Source organism: Trachemys scripta, chromosome 4, assembly GCF_013100865.1.
Source record: "Trachemys scripta elegans isolate TJP31775 chromosome 4, CAS_Tse_1.0, whole genome shotgun sequence".
NCBI lineage: Eukaryota > Metazoa > Chordata > Testudines > Emydidae > Trachemys > Trachemys scripta.
Window position 1 is genome coordinate 14,392,736 of NC_048301.1, and position 25,832 is coordinate 14,418,567.

The following is a 25,832-nucleotide window of genomic DNA, read 5'->3' on the forward strand; positions in this document are numbered from 1 at the left end:
ACATGTGCAGTTGAACAAGGGTACCACCCTCGTGCACCCATGTTGTCAGGCCCTGTTCAGAGGAGGGTTGGCGTGGGGCTGGAGGTGACAGGCCTTGATGGAGGCATGGATTCCGCTACTGCCAGGTAGTGGTGGGGTGACTCTTCTAGTTTCATGGAGTTTCCTCAACTGGCTCCTTTTCTCCTGCCCGTGTCAGGACTCATCTCATGCTGCATAGAAGCAGAGGAGGCAGAGGGCATGCACAAAGATGAGTCTTCGTCTGTGCTCACTCTTTCCTGAGAGAGGAGGGGACATAACAAGAGGTAGGTATATGCAGAGGAGATGCAGAGAGAAAAGATGAATGGGATCCATGTGAAGTAGCAGGGAAGATGAGGGGAAGAGAAGAGTGATGGGAAACATGGAGGGCAGTTGGTGGGATGAGATGGGCACAAGGGTGGGGACTTGATAACAGACCAGCAAAGGGGGGGGAGAGAAAAGTGTGGGGAGGAGGGCGGGGCACAGGGGACTGAAGCACAGGAGAACCAGGAAATGGAAATGAGAGAGCAGGCCCCAAACCAGCAGGGAACAAATGAACAATAGAATGGGGAGGACAAAGGTGAAAGGTCATGGTGGAATAGTAATAGAAGACAGGAAAAAGGTCATAGAGCTGAGGGGCAATTAGAAAGGGACTGCAAAGAGTGAGGCAAGCGGGAGTGGAGATACACGTGAAAAATAAAGGAAATGAGTGTTTTATTTTTCTAATTCTGAGAAGAGGAAAGATGCAGAAAAAGAGAAGAGAGACCAGAGAGTAAATACAAAGGAAAGAATGAACCTCCGGCAGAGAGGAACTGGAAACAGTCAGAGAAGGTGGAAGAAAGAAGTGAAGAAAGAGGGAGTGAGAGAAAATACCCCAGGTGAAAGACAACTTTTAGGTTAGTGTTGTGTTTATTCCTGGTCTTTCTTTGTGCTGCATGACGTCTGCCAGGGAGACAGCTCTAAGTCCGGGGGGAAGGGATGGCAGAATGATATTACTTTGGAGATTTCAGTCTTAGTACTTGACACTGTTTGTGTTGGGCAGGTATATATACATATTGCACACAAAATAACTATGTTGAAAGAACATTATTAAGGTTGCAAAGCTGAGCACTCCAACGTTAGGAAATGCCAGAATTAAGGCTGCCTGTGCAACCTTAATTCGGCCCACTTGTGCATATGTGTTATAACTAAGACAGTCTAATTACATGATTGCATATTATTTTTTCCTATTTCTTCCCCCCCTCCTCCCCCTCCCCTGCTCCCCAGGTCTGACTTTTGTCCCCTCTGCATTCAATTCAGGCAGCTTCCTCCTCTAGGCGGCCTGGGTGCCAGCAGGGGAGTCCCTGAGAGCACAGAAGCGAGAGGCTCCCATCTCTCCGTTCCAGTGCCTGGTTCCATCCTGGCCCGGAGCAGCCATTACAGGGAAAGTCTCAACTGACCATGTCCAAACTATGATTTTTTTCAAAGGCTTATAACTTGACCAAATTCGGATGGATTTCCACAGGGACAGCAAAATGCACACCCCTGGCAAAAAGCCCCTCCCCCCCACCAGCAGCCAAATTTCATTTCCAAAGCATGAGGGTGTACTAGAACAGTTCAGAGAAAAGGGCGCCAGAATTTTTTTTAACATGGGCAAAGCATCCTATTTTTTCATTGTTCTCAGAAACAGCTGACCCATTGTGGCTGAAATTAAAAAATATTTTTGAAATTCAGCCTGAGGCAGACACCCAGCGTGGACAATTTCATCTCAAACAGTTTGCAAAGTGATTAGCAACTGAAAACAGAGTTTTGTAATGTCAAGGCAACTTTAATAATAGGCCGTACGACCAGCATCTCTTATCATAAAATACATGCTAGTGTACTGGGTAATTTCCCCCCATTTCTGAACTTTGAGCTTGAGTTTGGGAGGAGGTAGAGGAAAGGTTTTGAAATAATTACAAAATAAAGAAGGATATGAAAAAAGTGAAACAGAAAGGTGGAAGGGACTGGTGCCACTTTGCCAGGAGACAGGACTGGATTTCGGTGAAAGGCTCCCATTGACTTCATTGGACTTTGGATAAAGCTATCTGATACTGATCCACGGCATATCACTGATTCAGGAAAGCACTTAAACACATGCAATTAACTCCCATTGACTCCAGTGGGACTTAAACATATGCTCTCCTAAGTGCGAGTTAGGGCCTTTCTTTCACTATATTTGTGTCTTTTTTTGGATGCTAGCAAATCTGTATATTTAAGTTAAATTAATATTGTTGCTGTTACACATTCGAGGTACAGTGACAAAATAATTAACTCAGAGATTTACACAGTTTAAGGCCAGAAGGGGCCACTAAATCATCGAATCTGACCTCCTATCATTCACAGGACATAAACATTTCACTCAGTTACCCCGTATTGATCCCAATAACTTGTGTTTGGCCAGAGCATGTTTTCCAGAAAGGCATTCAGCCTCAATTTGAAGACATGGGGAATCCACCACTCCCCCTTGGCAGTTTGTTCCAATGGTTAACCATCCTCACTTTAAAAAAAATTGTACCCTATTTCTAATTTGAATGTGCCTGGCTTTGCCTTCTAGCCCACTGGTTTTTATTATGCTTTTCTCTGCTAGATTAAAGAGCCTTTTAGTACCTGGTGTTTTCTTCCCATGAAGGTACAGTCACCTCTCAATCTTTTAGAGAAGCTAAACAGATTGAACTCCTTAAATCTCTCATTATAAGTCATTTTCTCCAGCCCTCAAAGCTAGTTTTTTGTGAACAAAAACTTGGACACCCAAAAAGTTTAGTGCCCACTTTTGTTCATGTATCTTACCCTAGTGTTGTGTAATAGACCACACTTTCCATCCCATATATAACAGTACTGGGCCTTTGCTCAGAAATCCTCTTGATGTGTCATACCATTAATATGCTGCTTAGATATATATTTTTTTCTTTTCAGAAACAAAAGGGCAAGGAAGGTATTTAATGGCTGTGTGGCCAGTAGTGTCATGCTTTCCGTTTGCTTTGTTGAGAAGTGCACGATTTAATTCTAGAATGCCCTGAATTTTACCATTTTAAAAAATATTGTTCCCGAGTCCCATCAATGAGTTTAACACGGCATCTGAGAGCATTCAAACATTTCCTGGGGCCTGCACTTTACCATCAGTCTATCATTTCTTCAAAGCTCATTGCAAGTTTGTTTATTGTGGGGTGGGATTTGTTTTCTGATTGCACCCCTCAGTTGCTTCTGGAATGCTTAACCAACAAAGCGTCACTCCCTGTGGAATTCATACCGGCCCTCAGGGAATTTAGAAGCCCAGCTTTGAGACATACCCTAATGTGTGCGCCATAATTGCTCAATTTCTTTTACATTATATAGCCAGGTGAGAAGTGACCATTAAAATATTTGTGTAATATATCTTCTAAATGACATCTTGTTATTGTTGTTTTTCTCTTCTCATTTTGTTTGTTTTCTTCATAAAATGTGATTTAAAACAAAATACTCAGCATGTTATAAATACGGGAGACGTGATTGGATGGTGCTTCTGTGCAACTATTTAAATAGTACTTTAAAAGACATTAAGTAGCATTTCACTCCTCCCCCCATACGTAGTTGGAAAGATACTGACTAGACTCATATTTCCTGTATTCAAATACTTGTATGAACACACTGTTCTTTTCTGGTTTATCAAACAAGCAAATGAGCCTCCTGAGAGTGTCTGGTTTAGACCTGAATAGTTAAAAAAAAAATTACGGAATCATTTGAACTTGTGAGAAATTTCCACATGAAAATCATAGAGAGAGCCGGTGTGTGTGTCTGTGTGTATTCAACTCATGCCTAAATCTTTGTCACATCACTAAATGTTATTTCAGAGGCTGTCTTAGCTCTAGAGCTGTATAAGCACAAATGTGCTCAAAGAAACAAACCATGCACAGAGAATGTTCATGCCTTACATGCATTAAACATTTTGTAGGCGTGTAGCAGCTTAAGATATAGTTATCCCCACAGCTCCGCACCACAAGGCTCAATTGAAATGGAAGGAACTCCCTTTGGCATAGAAGTTCTGCACAGTTAGGGGGAAACTAGAGTCAAGATCCACTGTGCACACCTTAAAAGATAAGATGTAGGATTTAGGGGTAGGTTGAAAATAGTTCAGAATATTTTAAGCAGCTTACAAGTCACAGGTCAAATTCAGCCCTCAGATACAGGTGCATCATAAACTCCATGTCATTCTGTGCCCATATCTAAGGTGAAAATTGGGCCCAAGGGTTTGAAGTTGTTCAGTGGTATGACCAAAACTTTGAGGTGCAGATTCCATTAGAAATGCTTTTGCTTTTAGGACTAAAACAAGGTGGGTCTTGCAATTAAGGCACTGCTTTGGGACTCTAGAGTCCTGCGATCAATTCCCATCTCTGCCACAGACTTCCTGTGTGACCTTAGTCAGATCATGTAATTTCTCTAGTCAGGATCCTCAAAGGTATTTAGGTACATAACTCCCATTGAAATAATTGAAATCAATGGGAGTTAGAGGTCTGAATACCTTTCTAGTCTATTTTATTTATTTATTTTAAATAATATATATAAAGCTGCACTCATCACCGTAGTATCTGAGCGCTTTCCAGTAGTGCAATAAGTAACATGACTATACATCTGTCACATGTTGTTTGGTCTCTTATCCTCCCCCACAAAGGGAAAGGTGTGTGCAGTGGAGTGTCTGGTTTTGGTGGGTTTTTTATTTATTAATTAAATGTAACTGTTGTTATTTGTTGATGTTAGAAAAGGCAAAGTTAAAGGAATGCCCCTTGCACTTGAAGTGCAAAAGTTTGTGATGGTTCTTAGTTCCTGGGGGAGTTCATTCCACAGTCTGGGACCAGCCCCTGGAGAAGGTTCTATCTCCTGCTCAGGTGAGCTTTACCTTTATTGTTGAGAGTTCCATGGCCAGCGAAGCGCGGTTATCAACTACAATTTTCATCTTAGATCTTTTAGGTCTCATGGTCCCCGGCCATGGAGTGCTTTGAAAATAAGGACTGAGACCTTGAACTTGATTCAAAATGCTATGAGAAGCCAGTGAAGAGAGCAGACAAGTATGATGTGTTCATAGTAGCCTGTGTTGCTGAGGAGATGCACAGCAGCACTTTGTACTAGTGGGTGTTTCCGAAGTGCTGCCATTTCCTGCCCAGGTATATCACATTTCTGTAGTCCAGCCAAGATATGATAAAGGCAGGAATAATGGAGGCCAGGTCTTCTTCTGCCAGGATGTCTGCTAGCCAACTGGAGATGCTAAAAAGCATTACTCACAATCGTTTTGATGTGAGAGCTCAGTGTCAGCGAGAAATCCAAGAGTGCGCCTAGACTACGGACTGAACTGACTAACTGTGGATGTGAACTTTCAGTCAATGAAGACTGCATTGTGGCTACAAACTCTTCAAAATACCATCCTCTGTCCACCAGCATCACCTCTGTTTTGCTTGGGTTCCGCTTCAGCCAGCTGTTCTCATCCATGAGCTGATCTCATTCAAGCACAGGTCCATCTTGTTGGTAGTGGTGTGGTTGTATGTGGTAAAGGACAGGTGGAGCTGTGTGTCATCTGCATATTGCTGACACTTGAGTCTGTGTCATCTGACCAGTTCACCTAGTGGTTGCGTGTAGATTTTGGAAAGGATCAGAGAGAACTGATCTTTGCAGAACACGACAAGTGAGGGTCTAGAGGTGGAGGTGCAATTTCCCTTACTACTCTCTGGGTGCATCCCTCCAGGAAGGACTGAAAACATTTTAGTGCATTATCCTGGACTTGTGCCCCCTCTCTCAGGTGAGACAACAGTATCATGGTCAACGGTATCAAATGCCACAGAGAGGTCCAGGAGGTTGAGAATGGATGTCTGTCCTCTATCCATTGACAGGAGGAGATCATTCATCAGTGCCACTAAAGCAGTTTTAGTTCTGTGTCCTGTCCTCTTGAAATGAGAATTAAGTGCAATGTTTAGCTCAGACTCGCTGAAATGGGGAGGCAAACCAGGCCAAACATGATTCTGAGTTTCTTCATGTTAAGAGTGTCTTTGTTAATTTTAAGTGCTGGCAGGTGAAGTGCGTGGATACAGTTCCTTGTGGTTTTGCATGAGACGTGAAAGTACCATGACATCTTTTATAAACTGGCCCCGATTTCATGGGGCTTGGAATGTCCACAACCAGCATGATGGCCGGGCTTGTTACTATTTTACTTTATTACCTAAAAAATTACATATTCATGTGTCCCCACATACACACATCTGTCCATCTTCCTAGTGCTTCTGCAACTGTCTGACTAACTCTTTTTCCATGTATTTATTTATTTCATTTTATAATACGGGTCTGTCCCAGACTCTAGGAGCAGTGTTATTCTTGGGCTGTATGCCCAGGAAGAGCACCTATCCCTCTCAAAATAAATGAACTCCAGGATCATACCTTCCACTGCAGACATTGTTGGTAGAGCCTAATCTGTTCTAAATCATTGTTGCTGCTGCTGTTCGAGGTTTGCCTCGCTGCAGTTATGTCAATGCCTCCTTTTAGCTCTTAAAATCTATGCTAGAGCGGGACTAAAACAAATTATGAAGATTGTATCTGTGTATGTTATGAGCTGTAGACACTAATCCAGAATTTCTCTTCCAGTCAGAAGCCTTTGTGACATAAGCATAAATCTTTGAACTATGTGTTGAGCCAGCTGCTACATCATTTAAAAATAGTCAAGTTGGTGCCAATAAGATAGATCACTCAACTTGGGGGCCATAAACAGAAATCAAAGGCATGCATTAGCAATGCCCCAGCGCTAGTATGGTTTCATCAAAAACCGAAGCCACCTCCCAGCAAATATCTTATGGGGTTATGCAGACCCACACGGAATTGTCTGCTGTCAGTTCTGTAACCTGGATCAATTTCGCCCAACTTGGGAGGGTGCAGAATATTTCATGCTGTATAGAAGGCTGACAGCATTTTCTAACCTTTTATGTTAGATGTTGTTATACAGCACACTCTCAGCTGCGTAAAGAAGAGCTTTTAAGTCTGCCCGTATCTCCAGCTGCTTGGGTGACAAGTAATTTGGCTATTAAACACTTGGAAAGCGACAAGGCTTATGAGTGGGCCCAGGAAAGCAGCAAGGTCAAAAGTTTAAGCTATGATCCATGGAAGTCAAAGAGTAAACTAATATTTTCAGCAGTCTAGACAGCATATTAGCAGCTGGGGCTTGCTGTGTTGCAGTGTTTATAGGAGTTTTCCATAAACTGCAAAAAATATTAGGAATGCAGCAAAACCGGAGTCCATAGCTTTCCTGTCGAGCCATTTATTTCACCATGGGTTCAAAGCCTATCTCTCCATGGCATCTATGCAGAATTAACTAACAGCAAAAGGGCCTGGAGGCTTCTGGGGGAAAAGAGGAGAAAACCCTACTTAGGGAGGTTTTCTTCTGCCCCCTCCAAAAAGCAGGATGTAATTTATGTATCCATCTAGGAGCAGCTAGAACTTGTGCGTTGGCCATTTCTCTCTGGCTACACCTAATTAGTCTAGAAATGCCACTGATTTCAACAGTTATGCCAACATAAAACTCGAGTAAAGTAGTGGAGAACTGCATTTGTGTTGTCTCCCTTCCCCGTATGTGAAATGGAGATAATGCTAATTTTTTCTGTCCTGTCTATTTAGATTGTAAGCAGTTTGGGGCAGGGTCTATTTTTAACTCGGTGTATGTACAGCGCCTAACACACTGGGTCTCTGATCTCAGTTGGGGCTCTAGGCACTACATTCATACAAATAAGGAATAATAATAATAAACTAATTACTATTATATCCTATGAATAGCAATATATTATCGACAAGTCTAACTATTAAAGTATGACACATTTAAGTTCAAATACAATAATCCTTACCAAAACTCACTAGGGAAATGCTGCTTTTTCCCCCTTAAAGTTACTTAAAGTTAAATAATTAAAATGAGGACACAGAATTACCTGTGCATGCATATGTGTGTATCAAAATATGATAGTCCTATATCCGTGGTTCTCAAACTTTTGTACTGGTGACCCCTTTCACATAGCAAGCCTCTAAGTGTGACCCCTCCTTGTATATTAAAAACACTTTTTTATATTTTTAACACCATTACAAATGCTGGAGGCAAAGTGGGTTTGGGGTGGAGGCTGACAGCTTGCGACCCCCTCCCCTCCATATAATAACCTTGCGACCCCCAGTTTGAGAACCCCTGTCCTATATGAAACACCCTTGCTAGTCCAGTTCTACTTTTCAGTTGAGTAGAGACCGATAGATTATAGGAATTGTGACTTTATTAGTAATTCTCATAAATCAGACCCTCAATAAACTACTACAAAGTATGTCTTTCAGGGGAACATAATATCTTCCAGGAATTATTTTTGAACCTTAATTCTTGAGATTTTAACATCCTACAGGTATGGTTTCCAAAAGCTCCCATCGGGATTGGAGTTGGGCCAATGCAGAAAACATTTGAAAATCCTACCATGAGTGGTTTGAGTCCTATTGCTAGCGAAATACATTTTTATCTGCAGGCATTTTACGTATTGTTGCTGAGCTTTTTGCTTAATCTTGTATCCAATCTAGAAGTTCAAGTTGGATCTGATTGGATTCAAATTCAGTTTAGGTCAGTCTGTGGGAAACAAGAAGAAGGGAGAAAGATTCAATGAGGTGGGGGGAAAAAAAGCGCCATGTGAAGGTGGAACGTGGGTGGGTGGGTGAAATAAGGAATACAGAGGGACTTTGTGAAAGAAGCAGAGAGGGGAAAGAAGAAAAATTATATTAAAAATGTAAATACTCATGTGAGCATGTGTAGAATTAGAGGGAGTATGGTAGCACTTGTTTATGAACAGCCCAGTTTTTGGCGAGTTCTACATTTAGTACATAAAATAGTCCAATCAACTCTAGCCCCATGAGGTTTGCCCATTCCTCCTATGAAAGTCACAATACTGTCCAAGTGTTTTGTTATGTTTGAGTCATTTGTTCTTATTGACCTTATTCATGTATCGCCTAGAGAGAACTGGTTTAGGGTATCATGGAGCAGGGGCTGAGAAACAGCAGGGTCTGTGGGGAGGGGTACCCCGTGCTAGACACTTGATACAACACTGAGGACTGAAAGTTGATAGTTGGCCTTGCAACCATCTGTGAAGATTCTGCATGTAACTAAGTGCTTACTACTATGGCAGTTTTAGAGCTGAGATTTTTTTTTCTTCCGGTGTTTCCAAGAGCGTATCAGAAGTCAAAACCCTGATAGCACAAGGTGAGCTGCAGAGATTCAAATCCATAGAAACTCTGCTGGTGTCCGTAGTATGTGAAGATGAGATGAGGGAAGTTTTTTCAGCACATTATATAATGATAACTTGCTGCACTGTCTATTAATAAAATTGGCACGTACCTGGGTAAATTCACATGGGCTCCACTAAACCTTTATCCCCTGAGGTCAGGCTGTTATAATAAGCCAAGCTGAAGTTTCATTTGATATTAAGAGCACCCTTCCGTTATATTCTGTGCATTTAAGAAACAGAAGGAACAATTAATTGCTGAACAGACTAAGCATAGCCAGGAAATGCATCTTTCCACTCTGCATGAATGTGTTAGGAATATCTTAACATCCCAGTAGTCGGAAAGGTGTTCCAGTGACTCAAGGTTTGTGATACAGGGCCACAGCCTTGGCTGGTGTAAATCAGTATCGCTCCATTGAAATCAATGCAGCTTCCTCAATTTACACCAGCTGAGGATTTGGCCACACGTAACAGGGACTGGATGAAACCCTTTCGTGTATCAGGTAGTTTTATACATTAGCACTATGACGCAGGCCTGCCTTTCTCCCTCCCCTCATAACAAGTATTTAAACTTTTTGCTTATTGTGCCCTGAGGGCGCCCCCCCCCGACATACTTCACACACTCTTGAGTCCAACACTGTACAAGAAGAAACTTGTGATTGTTGAACAAAAGCCGCTGCTCCTGTTAGGTTGGGTCTTTCAGGTTTATGGGGTTATCCTAATAAAATCCAGGAATGTTAAGAGGCAGTAGCATTAGAGACCACCAACTACTTTATTGTTCAAGCATAGAAGAAAAATACTGGTAAACCTACTGTATTGGAGGCTCAGTTTGTAGCTGTTTCACTTAGCAGATTCCTTGGGCTTCTATACAGAAACATAAAGGAAAGTTTAAAGATCTTTATTTTGAACGGTGCACTAATTCATTCTTCTAGATTGTCCAGGTTCAGTGCTTTAATATTTAACTTATTTCACTGATAAAGTAAGCCAATCGCTGAATGTGCCATTCAGGGGTGCTGGAACTATTTTGAAAGTGGAGGTGCTGAGAGCCATTGAACCTAACTGTAAACCCTGTATATAATGGAAACCAGGGGGTATGGCAGCACCCCTCGTTCCAGTACCTACGGTGCCATCTAATATACAGTAGGTAGGGCATGGAATAATCACATCTGACCAAGCCTTGTCTATTTGTTGCTGTAATAGTTTATAGTTCCAACTATTTATATGCTTCTCACCCCCAACAATGTAGAATCAGGGCACCTCAAAACATTAATGAATTTATCCTCGCAATATACCTGTGAAGCTAGGCACGGTTAACCCTATCTTACAGATGGGGAACCAAGTCATCCAGGCCCAGAACTTAAAAGGTATTTAGAGGCCTAACTCCCATTGATTTCTAAATGCCTCTGAGGCTCTGGGCCCGAGCAACTTGCCCAAGGTCACAGAGGAAGTCCATGGTGGAGCTAGGAACTGAACCCACACTTCTTGAATGCCCTGCTCATAAGACCATCAATTTAATTTTCTCACTGGTCCTGCTAAGGAGTAGCAGAGGCCATGATTGGAACAGAAACAATTTAGTGTGCCCCATCAACAAAGTAGGTGGCCGAAGTAGAGTGAGCTGGCCAAATGGCCATTAGCATTGCTATTGTTCTCCCTATCCTTATTCCACTTGTGCCATTTTGCCGTTAATTATAGATTCATCATTCGTTCCATTCCCATTTCCATTATGAGAAACTATCTTTTGAGGGATTGGACGCTTAAGCCCAGATTTTTCAGAAGTGTGAATTCAGAGCTGTGAGCATCATTTTCTCATAAGACCATGCTGCAGCTGCCTCTTGCAATACATGATTGTGTACGTAATTCAGAAAATCCGAGTCTATCTGTGAAAACCTGCTGCAACTTGACATGCAGGGTCAAGTTTTCAAGGCCCAACCCATAGTTGTTCAAAAGGCCTGGGCAAAATCCTGAATTTCCATTTGTAATTGCTCCCCAGTAAACCAATTTGCACATACAAATGCTGGGCTGTCCACATAAGGCACTGCCTGTCCATTTCATGGGGCTTTGGAAACTTGTCCAAGGGGCCTGCCTGTGGAGCTGTTTCCCACCCCCCTCCCTTTTGTTGATGTAAAAAAGAAAACATCAGTTTGGCCATTTTAAGTTATACAGTTGAGTGGGGAAAAATAGTCGTTAAATGGTTTTGGAGACATTTTGGCCTCCTTAGCTTAAAAAATGGCTCGATTTAAATTAAAACATGATATTTGGCAAAGAATGAGTTCCAGAGATATTCTTGCTAGTTTCAATATTTAGAGGGAAAAACTGTGGCCAAGATCTAGAGGTTTCAAAATCAGCTGTAGTGTGTAGCCAGCATGTTCACTGACCTACCCACACATTTGTTCTCTCTCACACACACAGAATTTATTCATCCCAAGATGCAACTGTGCATCTGTTTTATATATTTTACTAGTCACTTGCAGTGAGCATTTACAAGTGTAAGAGCATGAAAGGTGAAAAAAGCAAGGCGAGACAATGTGTTTGCCAGACAAGGATAATGACATTAAGGGCAACAAATCTCGTAGATTCACCCTCCATATAATCCCATGGGGATCCAAGGGTGTTATCTGGATCGTATTGAGAAGGTGTAAGGAATTCATGCCTGCTAGCAAAAGGCACAATTATTAGATAGAGTTTATATGCATGCCGCTTGACAGGGGAGCTGGGTATTTCATCTACAAAATCATAGGTCTCTACTACTTGAACTAAAGGGGATCTCCTTGAGCTGGTGAGTAGTAGGCCTCACATTCTATTTGTGGACCAACCACTAATACACACTTGTACTAACACAAAGAAATACATGACAATTTGAAGCAAAGGACATGAATGTACAAAGGCAGATGTAGTCTAACTAAGGCCCAAATCTACCCCCAGACAAATTCATTATCTCCCCAGGTGATCTCTTGCTTTCCTTCCCATGCCTGAGTTCTTAATCTTCCTCCCAAGAAAGGCAGCCCATTCCATCCCTGCTGGCAACTGGCTGGCCACAATTAGTAGTTTCTTCACTGGCTGCTGGTCTCCCTCCAACAGTGAGGTCCAGCTCTCAAGAAACCAATGAACCTTCTTTAATCTTCCTGGGTGCAAGTGTAAGCTAAGGACTGGACTCTGTTCTGGAGCCTCCCCTTCCTTCAGTTTCATTGTATACTTAGAAAATATTTTCTCCAATCTATCAAACTTACCCAACCGAAAAGGTTGAAGATGTGAGATCTGAGGAAAACAGGCTTACCAGAAAATGCGTAAAAGCAAACTACCTCTGGGTTCCTCAGAATCCTTCTTACCACCCCAAAAGAATGCACTCAAGAGGCCAAACTTCTCAGGAAGCAGCTGCCACATTAAATACTTCTAGCTGGGAATCCAGCCCACGATAGTGGGAAAGCTAAATTGATTTTGAGAACTGCAGAAAGGGATTTGGGGGTCATAGTGGACCACAAGCTAAATATGAGGCAAAAGTGTAATGCTGTTGCAAAAAAAGTGAACATCCTTCTGGGATATATTAGCAGGAATGTTGTAAGCAAGACATGAGAAGTAATTCTTCCGCTCTACTCCTCGCTGATTAGGCTTCAACTGGAGTATTGTGTCCATTTCTGAGCACCACATTTCAGGAAGGGATGTGGACAAACTGGAGAGAGTCCAGAGAAGAGCAACAAAAATGATTAAATGTCTAGAAAACATGACCTATGAGGAAAGATTGAAAAATTTGGGTTTGTTTAGTCTGGACTAGAGAAGACTGAGAGGAGACGTGATGACAGCCTTTTACATACTTGAAAACTGTTACAAGGAGGAGGAAGAAAAATTGTTTTTCTTAACCTCGGAGGACAGGACAAAAAGCAATGGGCTTAAATTGCAGCAAGGGAGGTTTAGATTGGACATTAGGAAAAACTTCCTAACTATGAGGGTGGTTAAGCACTCGAATAAATTGCCTAGGGAAGTTGTGGAATCTCCATCATTGGAGATTATTAAGAGCAGGTTGACAAACACTTGTCAAGAATGGTCTAGATAATACTTAGTCCTGCCATGTGTGCAGGGGACTGGACTAGATGACCTCTCGAGGTCCCTTCCAGTTCTATGATTCTACTGATTTCTGTCCATTTCTACCAAACATACTCCAGTCACGGCTCTCACACATCACTGAATGTGAAGCTGTGGTTTTCCTTACTTTGCCCTGATGCCGAGTGGTAGGAGTAGAGACGCAGCCAATAATGCCACGTGGAATATTGGGAGGTACAGGAAGCTGCTGAAATGCAGTTCTCCATTGATTATAGAGGGAGGAGAGCCTGTGGGTCAACAACAGTCTGCAGCATCTGTGTTTGCTGTCTGAGAAGCCCCGTTCTCTCCTGGTGCATCTCCCTCCCCTTTTCCTGTGGGGACTTTGCAGCATCTAGGTGGATATGTCTTCCCCAGTACACTTCTTTCTCTTCCTCATCAGGATCAGGCATTCCACGGGTGCGGAGGGGGCACCTCTCCAGGCCACAACGGCAGCAGCTACGGATCAAACAGACAGATGTATCATTGTACTTGCAGTCACAATGGAAAGCAAAAGATAAGATTCAGAACTCCCTTCCTTTATTCGCATGAGAGTTTTAAATAAGACTTGCTTATTGCCACTTCAGCTTTGGAGCACCTCTGCACAGCACTGCTCTCCAATCATAGCCATGGTGAGTATGGCCTACCAGGGACAAGGTGGGGAATGATGATGTTCAGTTGCATGAAACATTAAAAGATTGGCCCCTGTTTCCATGTGTACGAGCACAGGGCAATGGCATGCGTACTTGCAGTATTGTCCACAGGCAGTGGTGATTTTAGCTGATCTCTTACTCCTGAGGGTCACAAAGGCACAGAGAGCACAGCTGTTGCTGCCGTCCCAAAGCCATCCAGGCCCATATGCCACCAGCCTGTGGGAAAGTGTTCTATCGCGGAGGAAGAAATAAGGCAGCCATCACTAGGAATCTCCTGGAGAGGGTTGCAGAGTACCTCCAAGAAAGTTTCATTGAGGCCTCTCAGGAGGATACCAGGGACATCCCTGTGTACACAAAGTAACTGCTTTGCATGGCTTCCCTGCCTAAGCCCATAGGGGAATGAAAAGCAGATAACAATTCTACCCCTCTTGGTTGTACCTCTACCTCTTCTTGCAGGTGTCAAACAATGAAAAGTAGATATTTGTGCCCTGCTAACTTGGGGTGCGGCCAGGTGCCATCTTCACATTTAAACATTTTAAGGGAAAAATGCATTCACACACTTACCCGAGGTGCCTTCCCTTGGATTGGACTCATTCGTGCTCAGCTGAAGGGACTGGCTAGCTGCAGTGGAATCTCAAAAAGATCCTGTCTTGCAGCACAGCTGGTTACCTCCAAGTGTGTCCCTCTTCCTCCTCGCTGTTCATGGAAGGGTCTCAAGCTCCACTGAGCATGGTGGTCTGCAGGTGCTGGCAGGGTATGGCAAACGGCTCATTGCAAAAGTGGCAGGTCTGCGGGTTAGCACCAGATTGACTGTTGGTTTCCTTGGCCTTGTGTTATGCCTGCTGCAGTTCCTTTGCTTTCACACAGCACTGCTGCTGGTCCCTGTTTTACCCTTTCTCCTGCATCCCCTGTGCAATCTGCTTGTAGCCGTCCATATTTCTACGACTGCTCTGTAGCGGTGCTTGGACAGTCTGATCTCCCCAGGCCCAGGAGATCCAATATCTCCTGTCTAATCCAGGCAGGAGTGTGTCTAGAGCAGTGACACAGACTTCAGTAGTTCAGGAGCCAAATTAGCGATCGACATTACCCAAAAGAGCCATAGTAGTACTTGGAAGGTGGTAAGGTGATAGGGAATAGCCAGCATGGATTTGTAAAGAACAAATCATGTCAAACTAATCTGATAGCTTTCTTTGATAGGATAACGAGTCTTGTGGATAAGGGAGAAGCGGTGGATGTGGTATACCTAGACTTTAGTAAGGCATTTGATATGGTCTCGCATGATATTCTTATCAATAAACTAGGCAAATACAACTTAGATGGGGCTATTATAAGGTGGATGCATAACTGGCTGAATTACCGGACTCAGAGAGTAGTTATTAATGGTTCCCAATCCTGCTGGAAAGATATAACAAGTGGGGTTCAGCAGGGGTCTGTTTTGGGACCAGCTCTGTTCAATATCTTCATCAAGGACTTAGATATTGGCATAGAAATTACACTTATTAAGTTTGCAGATGGGGAGGGATTGCAACTATTTTGGAGGATAGGGTCATAATTTAGTATGATCTGGACAAATTGGAGAAATGGTCTGAGGTAAACAGGATGAAGTTTAATAAAGACAAATGGAAAGTGCTCCATTTATGAAGGAACAATCAGTTTCACACATACAGAATGGGAAGAGACTGTCTAGGAAGGAGTACGGCAGAAAGGGATCCAGGTGTTATAATGGACCACAAGCTAAATATGAGTCAACCGTGTGATGCTGTTGCAAAAAAAGCAAACATGATTCTGGGGTGCATTAACAGGTGTGTTGTGAGCAAGACACGAGAAGTCATTCTTCCGCTCTACTCTGCACTGATTAGGCCTCAACTGGAGTATTGTGTCCAGTTCTGGGCACCGCATTTCAAGAAAGATGTGGAGAAATTGGAGAGGGTCCAGAGAAGAGCAACAAGAATGATTAAAGGTATAGAGAACATGACCTATGAAGGAAGGCTGAAAGAATTGGGTTTGTTTAGTTTGGAAAAGAGAAGATTGAGAGGGAACATGATAGCAATTTTCAGGTATCTAAAAGGGTGTCATAAGGAGGAGGGAGAAAACTTGTTCATCTTAGCCTCTAAGGATAGAACAAAAAGCAATGGGCTTAAACTGCAGCAACGGAGGTTGAGGTTGGACATTAGGAAAAAGTTCCTAACTGTCAGGGTGGTTAAACACTGGAATAAATTGCCTAGGGAGGTTGTGGAATCTCCATCTCTGGAGATATTTAAGAGTAGGTTAGATAAATGTCTATCAGGGATGGTCTAGACAGTATTTGGTCCTGCCATGAGGGCAGGGGCCTGGACTTGATGACCTCTCGAGGTCCCTTCCAGTCCTAGAATCTATGAATCTATGAATTAATTGTTTCATTTACTATATATTATTCTCACAGCAAAACGACTGACCAAGTATTATTTATTTTATCAACTACAATTGGTTAATAACCTAGTAAAAGCATCTGAATGGTGACTAACATAGATTGGTTAATAATTGAACCATACCGTGTTTTAATACCATGTGCTACAAAGAGCTTCAGGAGACACATCAAAGAGCCACTTGTGGCTCACGAACCTCAGTCTGAGTATTACTGGTCTAGAGCATGTAGCTGGAATGGTCGGTTGGGCAGTTGCACACAACAATGGAGAGCTGCTGGGTGTGCTTGCCAAACTGGGCAGTCAGGAAAAGGCATTTCAAAAATACAAGGTAGTTTTAAAGAAGGGGGTGGTGGCTTATGGTCTCTCAGACCCCTTGGCAGTGAAGTTCACCATTGTGAACAGAGCAGTCGCTGTTGGGCATTGTGGGACAGTTGCTGGAGGACTGTGAGGGTCGACATAAGTCACGCAGTGTCTCTGCTCACACTGTGTCAACCACAATATGTCGACTATGGCCCAACGCTGTTTGGGGAGGTGGTTAGTGCGTTGCTGTAAGCAGGCACATATATCGGTGGGAGACAAATTTGCATGTAGACACATGCACAACTAAGTTGATGGAAGGCGACTTAATGTCGACCTCTCTTTGTAGTATAAACTAGGCCAAAGTTTCAAAATTATATAGTTTGGTGGCATATGTGCTATACTCTTATGTTAAATTGGTAGTTCAGAAACAAGGCTATATTCTAAATTGCACCGACAACATTTGTGTGCAAGTCCATTGTTATTCATGTCCAGCTGTTAGCAAAAGAGCAGATTGGATTAGAAGTACAGTACCTGTTTGCTAGTGCCTATTTTACATACAGAAATCTGGGGTATTGCAGATACTAGCCCTAAAGAATCACCAACATCCATGACTTACCATAGTCAAGATTGAGATACCTTAACTATGGCTGACAACAAACTGGAATCTTTTACTCTCAGACTGCAAGGTCAAAATAGGTACAAATTAGACATTCTCCATTGTTTGTATTTCTGAGGGTAAAATTTAGCATGGTTATGATGGCTTGTTTGCAGCATTGTTCCTCGTGAGGACTATACACCTCTCCTGTGCAGAGAAATTGATGAACAGTTCCACATGGGAAAGGACACAGCCCAAGTACTGGCTTCCCTGTTACGTGAAGAGCATAAGGACGACGGAATATGCCCTCAGCACATCAGTAAGGCTTTCTGCTTTGCAAAGTGTGGTGGGCAAGACTGACCTCTGCAGGACAAAAAGAAATGAGCCAATCTCAGGGAAAAAGAAGACAGATGGCAAATGAAAACAGAAGCTTTCAGCAGCAAAGCCACAAAATTAGTACTTCTCTTCTTCTGGGGGGAGAAAGTGTCAACTCCCGTCCAGCGGTGCTGGGACAATTTTTATAGTGGGGTTGCTGAACCAAACTGTAAACCCTGTATATAATGGAAACCACTTCAAGCCAGGGGGTGCGACAGCACCCATGCTGGAACCATTTTGCCTCTTTCTTTGCTTTCTAGAGCTAAACACCACTGAATATTTGCAGGAGAGCTGGATGAAACTTCTGTAACGAGTCTAGCCCACAACTGTCCCTAGTCGTTAGCAATCTGAAGCACAGGACAAGTTGCTGAGGTTGAAGAACCTGTGCTGAGTTACACTTCTGGGTTAAGGCTATTTGCAAAAGGTGGTTTTGGCCCAAAATAGGACACACTCTTCCATTTTGGCTGAGCATGAATTTTTGGGTTCATGCAACCTTGAAACTCAACCCGAAACTCAAGGGTTGTGAACCCATTGAAAGCACTATCGGACCAAATGTGCTAAGTTTTCTGCAGTTTGCAACATGTTGATTCTTAGTTTAAGTGCTTTGTTGTTTTGAAAGCTCCATATGATCTGTGCACTGGATCTGAAAGCAGCTTAAACTGTTTAATTGCTGACCTCTTCTTTACTCTCTAATTGCTTGCCAGCACTAGGGTGAATTGTTTGTGCACAGCTGGCACTGTGGATGCTTTGGGGGATCCCAAATGATCTGAATTAAAGCTAATAAATCTAAAAATATCCATTAAAGAAGCCAGTTCAGAACCCAGCAAAGAGGTGAGAATTAGGATAAAGTTAATAGCTGATCTCAAGTCCTAATTTTTTTAGTTAATCCCAATTTATTTATGCAATGGAGTGTGTGTGGTGGGGGGGGGGAGGACAACAAGAGAAGTTTGCTGCTGCATGAAGCTTTGAAAGATAGACGCAAGTATCACATGCTGACTTTTACAAACTGAATTTTTCATAAATAAAAGTATAATTGGGAGCTTAGGACAATGAATGTAATAGTCGTTAAAGATAGTAATGCAAAAGGTATGGTCTAGTGATGTGGTAAACTCTCCATCCCTGGGTCTCCTTACCTTAAGATTAGATGTCTTTCTAAAAGACATGGGGTAAAATTTTCAAAAGTTTTCATAAAATTGTCATAAGCCAAAGTCCCATTGACTTGCAATGAGACTTAAGCTCCTAAATACTTGTTACTTTAGAGAATGAGATTTAGGTGCTTCTGGAATTTTACCCATGATCTCATTGAACAACAAGTTGTTGGGTTGGATTTAGGAATCGTTGAGTGAAATTCTACGGCTTCTGTTGTGCAGCAGATGAGATAAAATGATCATAGGAGTTCCTTCTGGCCTTAAAATATGAGAATGAATCAACTGCTGTGTTTTGGGTATTGAAAAGCCAGCTGAAACAGCCCTGCATTTTTTGTAATAACTGAATTATTATATGTAGTTTCTGAGGGCTGGAAAGTTAAATGATTCTCCATTTAGACTCATTTTGTGTGTAATTCTTTTTCCTTGGCATTCACAGACATAGCCTTGATCCTAACTCAGTTGTGATAGACTATTAATTTCCAATTCCACTCCCACTAATTAGTTTTCCAGGACCATGGCCCTGTACTGCCTGATTTTTGGTTTGGAGACTGTGATTCTGTAACATTTTGGAGACATTCAGGACTTGCATTGTACCTGAGTAGGAAGAGTCTAGGCTGCTGTTATTTTGTATTTTATTTTATTTTATTTTATTTTATTGATTGATTCATATTGCAGTAGCAGCTAGGAGCCCAATCATGGATTAGGATCCCATTGTGCTAGGCTGGGTAGAAACATAGACAAAAATAGTCGTTAAAGATAGTAATGCCTCCCTGCCCAAAGAGCTTACAATCTAAGGGTACGTCTATACTTACCTCCGGGTTCGGCGGTAAGCAACTGATCTTCTGGGATCGATTTATCGCGTCTTATCTAGATGCGATAAATCGATCTCGGAAGTGCTCACCGTCGACGCCGGTACTCCTGCTCCGCGAGAGGAGTACGTGGAGTCGACAGGGGAGCCTGCCTGCCACGTGTGGACCCGCGGTAAGTACCTTGTAGTTCGAACTAAGGTACTTCGACTTCAGCTACGTTATTCACGTAGCTGAAGTTGTGTATCTTAGATTGAACTGGGGGGTTAGTGTGGACCAGCCCTAAGTTTGTGACTTTCAGTCAATTGCCTTCCTTTCCATGACCATGCGAGTTGCTACAGGCACATGGTAAAAAAGCATTAAACTCTCCTAACCAATTTACAGCTTCTGTGGGAATTTTACTTTAGGTAGAAAATTCTAATGAGCAATGAGACAAGACCTGGTTCTCCTCTTATTCAAACTAGTGTAACTACATTGACCTCTTGGGAGTGACTCCTGATTTATAGTAATGTAAAAGAGAGGAGAATTGGACCCACAGTGTCTTCATCAGTCATTATTGTGACATCAGATGTTTGGTGAGAGAAAGTGGGAGGCAGCCATTCATTCATAACTGCTGCAAAGAAAAGAGAGGCAGAAATGTAATGTCTTGCAATACCTTTGAAGCAGGATTGTACTAATGTGGCACTACAAGCATCCATGTACCTCTGCTCTGTGACCATTTCCATAATGCTTTCCTCTTGAGCTATATTGATATATAAATTGTTAGTCTATATATAACCTGCTGGTCAGTGTGTCTCCTGCCCCCTCTGCATCCATTCCACCAAAAATATGAGTCTGTTACTGCCCAAGTGGGAGCCATGACTCTCTAGCTCCAGCTGTAGAGAGACTCATGCCTTCAGCTCTGGAAGTCCCCAGTTCAACTTCCAGTGTGTTGGCCAAGATGGTGGCCATTAATAAGTAGGAGCTTGTCTTCAATTTGACCTATTTTGGGCCACAGACGCTCAGAATAAGCTTCCTCTGTCCAGAGAAGACTATAACCAACTGTCAGAGGGGTAGCCGTGTTAGTCTGAATCTGTAAAAAGCAACAGAGGGTCCTGTGGCACCTTTGAGACTAACAGAAGTATTGGGAGCATAAGCTTTCGTGGGTAAGAACCTCACTTCTTCAGATGCAAGAAGTGAGGTTCTTACCCACGAAAGCTTATGCTCCCAATACTTCTGTTAGTCTCAAAGGTGCCACAGGACCCTCTGTTGCTTATAACCAACTGGTCAGCATATGGTGGGTGTTCCCCCTCTATTCCCAATCCACCAAGGATACGGGTCTGCTACAGATATTAACTGTGGAGCCCACTGTTTACTTTCAGGTTGGAGGTATTCAGTTCAAACCAAGGCGTATTGACCAAGATGGCAGCCTTCAAATAGACACAGTCCAGTTTTATTTTCTGGAAGTGAGCTGAAAATTCTAATAACCAGACCCATATCCCTATCAGGGTTGGATTGAGAAGCAGCAAGAGTTTTTGTTATTTTTAAGAGAAAACATGATAAATTAGATGAGAGTTAAAATTAGAGCTGATTGAAAAATGGAATTTCCTTCATGCAGGAAATTCTGATATTTCAATATTTTATTTAGAGTCTCAAATAAGGAGGGATGAAAAGTTGAAAAATCAAAAATGTGAAAAAAAGTCTGAAAAATTTCTATTCAGAAATGTCAATATGTTTAATTTCAGGTCAAGTCAACTTTAATCTGCATCTGTCTGAGTCACTGCAATGCCTCATGAGAGTTGTAGTTTGGATGTCTCTCCTCCAGCAGAGAATCTGTGGCATCATAGGAGCTGTAGCATGTCCAGAAAGCCCAGCCCACAGGGGAGAATAAGGGTGTTAGGTGCCCAAACTACAGCTCCCATGGGGCACTGTGGTGGCTCAGATACAGAGGTTAACATGGATCTGAAATTCAACATTTTGATTTTCCCAATGGAGAATCAAAATTTTTTGCTAAATTTACATTTTCTTATGAAAGAATATTTCAACAGAAAATTCCTGAACAGCTCTAGTTAAAACACTAAATGCTTCATGAAATAACACCTAAGAATTTCTGAAAATCTCTTATGCCAGCTAATATGTTCTCTTGCTATGTCTAGGTTGATGACATTTTGAATGCTGAATAACTTCTGGTGACACCCACCAACCTTCCAGTATTGTAGCTGTGATACTGTCAGTATGAGGCGGTGGTCAGTGGATTGGACAAAGCATGCTTTTCGTCAGCGTCAGGCAGAAGTGTCTCCCCCCCCCCTTTCCTATTAAAAACCCCCATATCTATTGCAATTCAACCCCCAACAGTCCCCACTTGTGGCTGAGTTCCCCTATGACTTCCTTATAGTACACTAGGATCTTATAGAGCAGAGGATCTTGTTTCACACACACATCTGTCTTTTTAGAACCCCCGTCACCACAACAGCAAACACTTGGTTCTAGTGACCTTCTGCGCCAATAGCTCCATCTCTTTGGGGAGGGATAATGATTTTCCACATCTTGGCAGAGGAACATGCAGAGTCTGCCCCATGTTCCATCACCTCAGAGCCAAGAATTTTAGAACAGGCATTGTGAAGGCAACAGCCTTTAGGGCATCAGACGAATGAGCCAATATTGTTAAATCTGTGCTAGTTTTTTTGCTGCATCATCATGATGTCTAGGAATGAAATTTCAGAGATCTGTCTATCTTAGGTAATTATATGGACCCCTTTACCATAGGATGTGAACCCCTCAATCTTTCTAATATACTTATTCTCACAACAGTGCTATTATCCCCATTGGGGGATAAGGCACCTAGAGACTATGTGATTGGGCCAAGATCACACAAGAAGTTGCTGGTGAAGCAGGGACTTGAACATAGGTCTTCTAAGTCCCAGGTTGGTGCCTTAACCATTGGACCATTCTTCTTCTCTATAAACACATAATTTTTTTCCTGTCTCTATATTGTTTAAGGTGTAATGGAGAAATGAGACTTTTCCACATGCAATTTGAAAATCAGTAAGGTGGAGATATATAGAGAGGTGCTTTCAGAAGACAGGAACTGGAAAGAACCTCTTGTGCTACTAACAACTGAGCTGCGTGATGGGGAAGAGAGATGGTCATAACGAGGTGAGCAGAGGGCTTGGGATTGGGCAAAAACAAATGCAAGGTTAGACTTTTAAATCCCTGGGTGTTGAAAAAATAAACAATGACCACTGCTGCTCCACCTTGTGCCCCTGCTGGATTTCCACACAGAAGAGCTATTAAACCCTGAATTAGGAGCAGAAAGTGATCGGTTAATGGTTCTAGTTTAAACAATATTTGTTATCAATGTTGATCACCCTTGAAGATAGACAATTTCTCGTTCCTAGCAAGGTCACTAGTTTAAATCAAGAAAGTATAATATCTCTGAAAGACTTTGTTACACAGTTTATCCATCCTTTGGGAACCACCACTGGATTTTAGAGTGAATAAGGATTAAGAAACTTGTTTCTTATTTAGATAAGAGTGTGCATGTATTTTCTGCTCCCACATTAGTTACTGCCTACATTTCCGTTGACATGAACAGGAGCAGGGCACAAATATCTCAAGTGGGGATGGGTGGACCTCATGAAATTCACAGAACTACAAACCCATCTCCCTATTTTTGAGATATGACTAAAGAGCTAATTCACCTTTGCAAACCTCGTGTTGCCTGCCTACTCATTTCCCTTCCCTCCCTACTTAAGGAGATTAAATTTCAAAACAAAAAGACAAACAAGTTTTCTCAGGAGCTTGCAATACAATTTAGGTATTAAAGATGCCATAAAAGCAAGGTCGGCTAAGGTCAGTGCCCTCTGCATGGTGTGTATGTGTATATATAACAGTGTTTATTTTTCATGAGACTCTTTTTCTCATGTGCTGTCTGTTTTTCATAGCCTCTCTTTGTTTCTGTCTCTGGTCCAGTTATCGTTTATTTTTAAATTGTATTTGCTCCTCCAACAACTTCTGTTGCTTTTGTCACAGTCTCTCTTTAGAAAACATGAATTCAATAATGTCCGACTCTAAGTTTCCAGCCTACTACATTAGAGTGGTTGCAAAATTAGGTAAAACAAGTTTTCCCATTCTTAGCTTTAAGATAAAGGCAGGTGAATAAACCGATGATAACTGTGCTAAAATTGGGATTGCCTCAAACTGGGACACCACTGAACTGATTTTCTTCAAATATGCCTTTTTTGTAGATTTCATTTTAATAATTAATAATCAAGCCAAGTCTGAAGACACTGTGTACTGTATGTAAGGTTGAGTAAAAGATTCTAGTTTGCATTATACTAACTGAAAAATAATACATAAAGATATGAGAGGATATATATTCAGGCGTGAGCAAAAGAGGAAAGAGTTGAAGTTGAGCTTGCAATCTTACCTCTGCATTTTCTGACTTCTGTGTACTTGATTTCTCAACCTTTGGGCTATGGAGAGAGAGGAGGGTAGGCTGTATGGAATTAGATGATTGTTTTTTGCTGTCCCTGAAAGTAAATATTATTAACAGAATTTGGTGGCAATATTTTAAATGGGGTTGATTTCAGATTTCCCTCATTCTCTAAAAAGTGAGAATATTTTTGAATTCTCAAAGTTTCTTTTTTAAAAGCCTACCTGCTGTATTTTTGTTTTTGTTGAAGCTTGTAAGGAGTCCATTTTGATTTTCCGTTATTCTATAAGTATTAAAATGAAAAGATAATAATTAAAAACCAAGGAGGGCAATTTTGAACATGGCCCTAAAGAGGGAAGTGTTTCCAACTTCTTCACTGAGAGTTGGTCCTGACCCATAATTTGTCTGATTTAAAGATCAGTCAAATCAATAGAAGCTTTCCCACAGACTTCCATTGTCTTTGGCGTAGGCCCAAGGAATGACAAACCAGTGGACTTTTACTTAAAATCCCAGCTTATTTTTATGTTTTGTGAATGGACATATCCTCTGCTTCTTTGTTGCCTAAAATATACTGTCTGCCCTTGAATGTCAACATGTTCCTTCTAAGAGGATGATGGAGACTTTGTAGCTTTCTGCTTTGGCAGATTGTGGACAAGGTCTTTCTGGGCTTCCCATTGACCAAACATGAGTGGCTAATGCCCCCACCTGGCTGTGTAGAGATACATAAAGTAAAAACTGAAGCGCATGTGCTCAGTCATAGGACACTGAAATATTGATCAACCTTTGCTGATATGTTCAATTAGCAGGCTTGTCAGGGAGATCCTGGTTTTGGTGCCTCAACCTTACTTCATTTAAGTCGATCATTTCCTATATCCAACAGGATAAACCAGATTCCTTCGCTTTGTTTGCCTTGGCCTACTGTGTCTCTTTATGAGGAAAATGGTCAAAATCAAGTGCTTCCTCTGTGTACTTTGACAGGAAACACTACTAATATGCTTTCCTTTTGTCGTATGCCTTGCTCTTTTCTCCCAGTGTTGTTTAAATATTTTCAGTACAATGACATATTTATTAACCCACTGCTCTCCACATGGGGTCAGACTTTGATTGGCCCATCTGTAAAGACTCTCGGTTAAGGTGGTTTTTCCAGCTAGAGTTAATAATATTACTACTATTCATGTAAAACTCTGAGACAGTCTCTTTAAAAATGGAAAACGTTTATCTAAAACAGCTGGTTAAGAGAGCGCGAGGGCCCAGCTAGAGTTGGCGAGGTCAGAGGTCAGGGTTAACACCAATCTCTATGGAACTTTGAAGCTGACATTTTACAGATTATACGTGTCTCAGTGCACAGTGGGCATGGCATATAAATTGGTCTTAGAAGCCCCTATTTGTTCTCTGTATTTTTATGAGCCCACAGAGTTCTTCTTTGAAGCAGCACACACAGAAAATAAAAAGTCATTTTAATGTTGTGGAACTATTTGCAGTAAATCATGTTAACATCCTGGCTAAGGCTAATATAGCAATGGCACCTTCTTTTAGCCCCATACCGTGACTCAGCTACGACAAACTGCCTATGCTTCCTTCCATAGAAAATCCCTTGGCACTATAAACTGCTTGCTGTTGTATGGCAATGTAGGACTAGAAGAAAGCATCCGATTTCAGAGAGCTTGGGTTGCATTCTGGAACTAATTATATCATTTACTTTGTGGAAATCTTTTTTTTTTTTTTTTTTAATTGCTAGGTGTTTTAACTGGAAAATGGTGAATGCTGGAGAGCAACAAGAAACA

General features: G+C 41.9%; 1 long non-coding RNA gene across 1 annotated transcript in view; it reads left to right on the top strand.

The window, feature by feature from the left end:
• Positions 1-759: 759 nt before the first annotated feature.
• LOC117876070 overlaps positions 760-25,832 on the top strand; it is a 34,420-nt gene continuing 9,347 nt past the window's right edge. The window contains exons 1-2 of the long non-coding RNA XR_004645418.1: positions 760-911; positions 22,614-22,769. This is a non-coding gene — a long non-coding RNA (uncharacterized LOC117876070). The remainder of the gene's footprint in view (positions 912-22,613; positions 22,770-25,832) is intronic.